Source organism: Xenia sp. Carnegie-2017, unplaced genomic scaffold, assembly GCF_021976095.1.
Source record: "Xenia sp. Carnegie-2017 unplaced genomic scaffold, XeniaSp_v1 HiC_scaffold_40, whole genome shotgun sequence".
Classification (NCBI taxonomy): Eukaryota; Metazoa; Cnidaria; class Anthozoa; order Malacalcyonacea; family Xeniidae; genus Xenia; species Xenia sp. Carnegie-2017.
The window spans coordinates 9,307-18,337 of record NW_025813505.1 but is presented as its reverse complement, the minus strand read 5'-3'; the positions used below and the strand labels follow the sequence as shown (position 1 = coordinate 18,337).

Sequence of the window (9,031 nt, the reverse complement as noted above, 5' to 3'; positions counted from 1 at the left end):
CTTCCTAAATGATCTCGTTTATTCTTCTGACTATCCCAAAATTTTAAGACAAATTTATACAATATAAATATTTAAATGTGATGACAGATGTTATAATCTAAACAAAAGTGTTTTCATTACCACAGTAAGTCTATTTTCCTCTTTCACATTTAACATTTGGGTCATTCAAAAAGATACCTTTCAGCTGCATAACTGTGACGAGATAATTTTGTGTCTAGAACAGACTTTCAGTAATTTAAAAAGTTTCATTTCATTCATGCGAAATAGAGACTTAACATTTCAAGGTTTTTCAGTAAGACTTGTTTCTTTATATAATTCTATTTAGCCTTCAAACCCATTCCTTTGCATGAATTTGCCAAGTATCGTTCAAACTTACAGAACGTGCTGTTGCTCTCCCGCAGCAAGCCCTCCACACATATGAATTTCAACAAACACAAACCATGCTATAAGTTGCTTACACCATATAATATCAAACATGTTTACGGTAGTCCTGTATTATACTACAAGTATGTTAAGTGCTATACTCAGTCGTATAGCTTAAGCAATCTTGAAGAGCGTCTTAAACTGTATTCTTCCAGTTAGTGCCAACAATGCTCAGTAAAAACTTGGCACTCGAGAGAATGTTGTTAAATTGTATTATTTATATTAAATAAATGATTTATATTTAGCTCTGGTATCGAGCTCTGGCTTCATTAATATGTTTTTGCGCATAACGGATTTAGTTGTCCATGACTCCATACAAATAATAATCGCTGCGTTGTACTACGGTTAGCAACATTATTTCAAACAGCAATTATGCAGGAACTTCTTCTGAACTGCTTTTAAATTCTCATTCCTATTTTAAGTTCTGCAAAATTTTTGCAATATTTGGTATTTATAAAAAGCAAAATGAATATTATACCTTTTCACCGTACGCCTCTTCATCTAATGGTACGTTCTTCATTTTTTGCAAACAGCAGGTTGAAAAATCTGCCTCATCATAATCGAGAAATTTTGCTATCCGTGGCACAAACAGAAAAAGATTGCATTGTTGCAATCGAGTATCGGCTTATGATAAGATAGTAAATTGCATGTATCGCATGGCAATAAATTATTACGCGTTAATGACAGCCCAAGTTATATTTCCAACCTGAAGTTAAGCATGATAAATCTTTCTTCGTTAATAAATGCATCCGATAATCGTTATTGCAACATAGCGTTAGCTTGAGCAGAAATTCGAACCACATGGCTGCATTATATGCAACATATCGTTAGAAACTTTATGTCAAACCTCGTTACTATTTTCTTAACCGGCTTTTACTGTCGTCACTAACTTTGTACAAACTGCTAACGAATATGTTTGATCTACAGATATCGAGAATGATTTGCAGTTGAGCCAATCACAACCGACATTGTTTACATAGTAATGTAATAATACTAATTGGCTTTGTGACATCGTGTGTGCACTAATAAATGAAACAACGCATATAAATTTATCGTTATACAAATTTTTCATACTGTTTACTGAACAATTACCAAAAGGCTCTCAATGTATATGTGCAGCATTCTCAAGCGTGCATACCTCTTATTACGAGATCATTAATGGTAGTAAATTCAAACTTTCATGTTAAAAAATTTTGGTGTCATTTCTCATGGAAATTTGAATTTCTGATTTCAAAAATTTAATAAAAACACACACAATAAAGTAAATCGCTTGAACCCGCAGTACCGATCAATAACAAAAAACAAAAACGACAAAAATTAGCAATATCAAAGTTCATTGTCTCAAAGTCCGCTTTGAAGCTTCTGATACATGACCTAATTTTTGCATGAAGGTGGTGCTCTTAAAATTACTGATTTGTTACACGTACTGATACACTGTATGTCGAGTATTCTTTTGAATGATAAATATCAATCAGCGGTACATGTTTTAGTTTGTACAAATTTGCATTGGTAATAACATGAAAAAGTGTCTACTAGATTGAGTGATGTAAATTAATAAATAAATTATACCTTCAGAATTTTCCATTCGCTTTTACTTTACCTATGGATAGCAACTTTGCAAAAATGTCAATCTGGCAACATGTCGGGTTCAAAACAAAACGTTAAAGGAGAGGGAGTACCGAATACTCATATTCCAATAAAATATTTCAGAATTAATTTCATATATGAAACGAGAATTTCATATATGAAATAGACAGGGGATTGTTCCAGTGGTATCAACAATAAGCCGTTGTCTATAGTCTGTCAGTATGGCTAATGCATTTTGCCGGTACCAGTTAATGTTGACAATGGTTCCATTGTCAGTTGATGATAATTGACAATGAATAGATTGCTCTTGTTCTTTGTACCTCGTTTGTGTTCAGTAAGTCTTATGTTATTCCTGCAGTTTCCCGATAGGAGGCGTGGCATTGGGACAGTTTATTTTGTAAACTTTGCACACTCGTTCGTTGAGTGTTCTTTGTCCTTGATGTTCGTAAGTACTTGTAACGTTGTGATTGGTTTATGTGACAGTATGTTGTATGGTCGTTAAATTCACGCGAATAGTCTCGACGTACCTGATATAAGTTACCGTTGCTGGTGTTATTGTGTTGTTGGTTTCTTTGTTTTTGTAACTTGTAAGTGTTGCGTTTGATAAAGTCAGAGTTATGTTGCATATTCATATACATAGAAAGCACGTGCTGTTTTCAGATTTGATAAAATTAACCAATGATTTGTCAAACTCCAGCCTCGCATTCAAATTTTAGTCTTATTTAGCCATCTTTGCATCGTGAATGGCTCAGCGGTGGCACTTTCACTCATAATTTCTTTGAAGGACAATAAAGGTTTAGAACTACTGAAGGTAACGATTCACTCGGTTGAGGAAATTCAGTGGTTTGTTAAAATTGTTAAGCCAAAACGACAACTTAGTAAGTTTTCGTCAAGATTTTAAAGAAGCAAACTCGCCAGCTGTGAAACTGCCAGGATGGCGTATTCAATACACGAATGTCCTCTAACTGGCAACGTATCGAGAGGATAACGGATTTGATAAAATAATGATAAAATATTTTCATACCATTCTTTCCACAGATAAAATAAGGCAACTTCCTCCTTCATTACTGTTGTGGACCACAATCGTGTTTACCTTCGAAAATTATTAAACTAGGATCACTGAAAAACTGGAATTAACTGTGCATGGGGGCTTCTCCTCCAAATTACATTTTCGTTTTCCATTTGTCAATTCCATTCGACCATACATTAAATATTTTGTTATTGACTTGCCAAATCCACACCAATATCATATTTCGTCCACGGCACTGTCACAATAGCGGACCTGGCTTCTGCGAAATATTGTGAATAATGTAGCCAGTAAGGAATGTTGACAGTGAAAGGAAGAATTTCACCTGTGTTTTTAAAGAACCAAAGTTCAACAGCGGATAATCATTCTATGAATCATTTTGATGAACAAACTGATGATGTAAAACATTCGTACATGAAATTGCGGAAAGATTCAATCGCGAAATTTTGTATGTTTTCATAGAAAAGACAACCAAGATTATATGACAGACTCTTTTAATATTCTAGACTGACTGCACGTTTGTTATTGTTGCACTTTTTTCTTTTGCTATTACAAATATATTTTAATAATTATATTTAGAAGACGTCACGCAGCTGAAACAACTCAACTTGGCAACAACAGCTTACTGCTTATATCAAAGGTACGTCTGAACTATGTCTTACAACCATACAAAATACGTGTCCCTCATAACCAAATACAACGTTACGACAGAACAACAAACGTCAGCAACGAAACGTTAGAAGTCTACGTTCGGCTCCTGAAGACGACTGGGATCGATGAAAGACGGCTATTATTAATAGAGGGTTTTGTTAGGGCGTCAAGACGTCTGTATTATCGCATCGGACGCCAGCAAAATTTCGTATTTTTCTTTTATAATGTTGTGACAAAAATCTCGTCGGTTTATGGAACTGTATTCAGAGGCGTAACTGGGGCTTTCGTAACGTATAACTCAACGACAATAACAAACGGACTTATATCAAGGTACGTATCTCATAAACAAACTACAACGCGACCACGACAACATGGCTGTCGGGAACAAAGGTAACCAAACGAACGATAAACTTGTTGTTTCAGGTGCAGTTTAAAGAAAACTGCTTCGACTGCCACACCTCTATGTCGAGGAGACAGACGGAACGATCATAAAGACTTACTGAGGACGAACAAGTAACAAGAAACAAGACAAAACCAACCAACATTGCGGAACATCACCGACTGACAAAACACAACATTGGCGGTGAGTCGGCAAATTACGTACTACAGCACTGACTACAGACAGCGGCTTTACATTAAAAGTTGGATCACAACAATTTTCGGCACCTTGAAGCGACTTATTCCCAACCTCAAAAGGCTATTGGCATTTGGGACTATAGCTAACCACAATAACAATACGCAATTGTCACCCACACGCATCACTCATTTCCTACACATACAATACGATGAAGTATAAACCAGACCAAAATACGGCAAACCAGACTCTGAAAATGACCACTGCTAAAGGGCTAAGGTTGTCAAAACAACAACAGTCCTTCTCAGGACTCTACTAACCAGGGCCATCTACATCTACGCACTTGAAATTTTAGATAGCAATAACTCTTGATCAATAGAATTCGACTTTCAAATATTATTCCTTCATGTCATTGATATTTATTGCTGGGACAGAGATTGTCAAAATTAACTGAAGCAAATTTCAGTTTTTCTCATTCCTGTTACCACCATCCTACATCCATTTTCCCCGTTCGCTTTACGAATAACCATGCATTTGATAAAACCGTTTTACTGCATGCAAGCACTTTATGCGCGAATCGACATCAACATGTCTTCAAAATATGATATTCAACTGTTCTGCTCATAATAACAATGTGCATGTTGAATAATACAAAATAACTTGATAAAACAATGATCATCGTTCAACAATCATATAAAAATATGTGGTTAATTTATCGGCATTATTTATATCAATATGAATGCTCAGTGGCTTTGAACAATCAAGTTATGTCAGTAGCTTTGGTTGAATGCATGGTTCGAGCCAGGGGTGCTCGACACGTATGAATCGTCCGTTAATTCAAAGTATGAAAGTGGTATGATGGTGGCCGTATGCGACAGGTCTCGTTCTGGTCGAACATTCTCGACATTGACAGACGACTTTCTCTTGTCGATACGTTTGTGTTCATCTCAAAGCGTGGCACAATACGTCGTGGGTATAAATAACACCCTTTAAAATAACCTCTTAATCTGATACGTAGACAGCCGACAATTTCATAAGTCGCTGATAATAAATTTCGAATCATTTTGCTGAAGTAGTTACTACCTATTCAACAAAAATGGATCATTCAAATCGCTTACGACCCTAAAAACAACGTGCAAATTTCCGTGTTCAATCGTGATTCCACTGAAATCGTACTTACCAGTCTAACACAATTACAAATAATCGTCCCATTCATGTCATTAAACACAAATCTCATTCTTCCGTAGAGATGACAGGACATCGATGAACAATATGACTGTATAATGGGGCTTGACAAACGTCAAAAGCGTCTGTATTATCGCACATCGGACGCTCAGAATATTTCGTATTGTTTGCTTTATAATATTATACAACAAAAATCTCGTCAGTTTTGGAACGTATATTCAGAGGCTGGGGGTTACAAATAACTCGGCGACAATAAGCAATACCTTTATATCAAAGGAATACGTCTGAGACTATCTCGCGTCTCTCTCGATAAACAAATTACAACGTTACGACAAGCACTAACAAAGCGGGGACAAAGAACAACCAAACTTGAACGATAATAAACATTTGAAAAGATGCAGTTTACAAGATAAACTGCTCCGACTTCTCCCACACCTCTATATCGGGGAGACAGGCAGGAACTTGATTATAAGACTTACTGAACACAAACAAGTAACAAAGAAGAATAAAACCAATAACATTGCCGAACATCTTACTGACAAACAGTGTTGCCAGATGGGCGGTTTCCCGCCAATGGGCTGGTTTATAAACCTGTTTGCGAAATTTTGGGGTTGCGGGTTTGCGAGTTTTTGGGCTGGGAATAACTTTTTGCGCGATTTTTTGGGCTGGAAAAAATTTTGATGATCTAGCTTCCACGTGTTTTTGTTTTTGTAGTGGTAAACAGCAACTGCGCTAATATTGTAGTGACGTACATAACGTGCGTATATTATTCATCTCGATTATGTATTAGCAATACAGGAAATAGCCAACCTACACCTCAAACGCTACTTAAACTTACGCTACTTGCATTACGTAAAACTACTCAAATTTCAAGTACATTATCCGCCTTGTAATAACTGCACCTTACGATATACGATATACGATATCAATGTGTAGTTTGGTTTAAATTAAATATTTTCAACAGACTTGGTGTAGTTTTTACTTGTTTTGATGCAAATTTGGGCTATTTCTTGCAAAATATAATTGGGCTATTTTTGGGCTACTTTTAAAGGTAGCTTGGGCGGGTTTGCAGGCTACCTATCTCGCAACACTGCTGACAAAACACAATGACGGTGACTCGGCAAAATGCATTACTACAGCACTGACTACAGATAACAGCTTACATTAAAAAGTTGGATCACAACAATTACCGGCACCTTACAAACGACTTATTCCCAATCTCAAAAAAAGGAAACTATTCCCATTACATAGCTAACCACAATAACAATACGCAATTGACACCCACACACTCACTCATTTCCTATACATACAATACGATGAAGTATAAACCAGACCAAAAATACGGCAAACCAGACTCTGAAAATGACCACTGCTAAGGGCTAAGGTTGTCAAAACACCAACAGTCCTTCTCAGGACTCTACTAACCAGGGCCATCTACATCTACGCACTTGAAATTTTAGATAGCAATAACTCATGATCAATAGAATATGACTTTTTTCAAATGACATTCGTATTTTTGTGGATATCGGTTGATAACATTTGAAACAGGACTAAAGTTATCAAAATTAACAAACAAATTTCAGTTTTCTCATTCCTGATTTTCCCATCCTGCATCCATTTCCCATTCCTTTTTACAGATAGCCGAAAAATTTTTGTCAATTTTGATGCTCCGTTGAGCATCGAAACTTTACATATCACCACCTCAAAAGGCCGTTTTACTTCACATGCAAACACTTTATACTTGCCGAATGTCATCACAATATTTTCAGCATGTCTTCAAAATGCAATAGTAATTATACTATAATAACAAAGCATGTACATGTTGAATGTACAAATAACGGATAAAACAATGATCATCGTTCAACTTAATTCATTATAAAAATATGTACTTCAATTTATCGAAAATTTATTTATATCAAATATGAATATCAAATTAGCTTTGAACATCAAATTATATGAATATCAAATTAGCTTTGAACTGAATGCATGGTTGAGCCAAAGAGTATTGTTAGGTGCTCGTACATGTAGATCGTCCACGTTAATAAAGTATTGAAAGACGGTTAATTGGTGTTAGGGCTGTCTGACACAGCAGAGGTCTCGTTCTGAAGATGAGACATTTCTCGACAATTGACGGCTGACCCTTTCTCTTGTCGATACGTTTTGTGTTCAATCTCAAAGCATGTACACAATACTTGTCATTATTTCGATTGACCAAAGTTTGTTGATAAACTATTTTGAAATTTCGTAAAACACCCTTTGTAAAATAACCTCTTAATCTGTTACGTAGACAGCCAGTAAATTTCATAGAATCGCTGTGTAAAATCTTTCAGATCATTTTGCGCAAATTAGTTACTACCTAGTTCAAGCAAAAATGGATCATTCAAATCACGCTTACGTACCTCTAAAACAAAACGTACCAAAAATTTCCGTGTTACAATCAGTGATTCCACTGGAAATCGTACTTGCCAGTCTTGCTTACGAATTACAAATAATCACCTAGCATACATTCATGTCATTAAAACACAAATCTTTACGTTCTTCCGTAGGATAACAGGACATCGATGAAAGACAATGTGGCTGTATAATGGGGCTTGGTAGAGGCGTCAAAACGTCTGTATTATCACTTTTATCGGACGCCGACAAGAATATTTCGTATTGTTTCTTTTATAATATTATACAACAAAAATCTCGTCAGTTTATGGAACGTATATTCAGAACAGCTAGGGGGTTAAATAACTCAACGACAATAAAGCAATACCTTATATCAAAGGTACGTCTGAGACTATCTCGCGTCTCTCTCATAAACAAATACAACGTTACGACAAGCACTAACAAACGTCAGGACAAAGAACAACCAAACGAACGATAATAAACATTTGACAAGATGCGTTTACAAGATAAACTGCTCCGACTACCTCTATCTGGGAGACAGGCAGGAACGATTATAAGACTTACTGAACACAAACAAGTAACAAAGAAACAAGACAAAACCAATAACATTGCCGATCATCACTTACTGACAAACAGTGTTGCCAGATGGTGGTTTTCCCGCGAATGGGCTGGTTTATAAGCCTGTTTGCGGGAAATTTTGGGAGGTTGCGGGTTTGCGAGTTTTTGGGCTGGGAATAACTTTTTGCGCGATTTTTTGGGCTGGAAAAAATTTTGATGATCTAGCTTCCACGTGTTTTTGTTTTTGTAGTGGTAAACAGCAACTGCGCTAATATTGTAGTGACGTACATAACGTGCGTATATTATTCATCTCGATTTATGTATTAGCAATGAAATAATAACCTACACTTACTCAAACGCTGCATAAACTTACACTTTACTTTATAATTACGTAAAACTACTCCAAATTTCAAGGTACATTATCCGCCTTGTAATAACTGCACCTTACGATATACGATATACGATATCAATGTGTAGTTTGGTTTAAATTAAATATTTTCGACTTGGTGTAGTTTTTACTTGTTTTGATGCAAATTTGGGCTATTTCTTGCAAAATATAATGGGCTATTTTGGGCTACTTTAAAGGTAGCTCGGGCGGTTTACAGGCTACCTATCTCGCAACACCACGCTGACAA

At 36.1% G+C, this 9,031-nt stretch overlaps 1 long non-coding RNA gene across 1 annotated transcript; it reads left to right on the top strand.

Moving 5' to 3' along the window:
• The first annotated feature begins 7,179 nt into the window (after positions 1-7,179).
• Positions 7,180-7,936, top strand: LOC124456006. Its single transcript, XR_006952061.1, has 2 exons — positions 7,180-7,268; positions 7,889-7,936. It is a non-coding gene; the product is annotated as an uncharacterized LOC124456006 (long non-coding RNA).
• Positions 7,937-9,031: the final 1,095 nt, after the last annotated feature.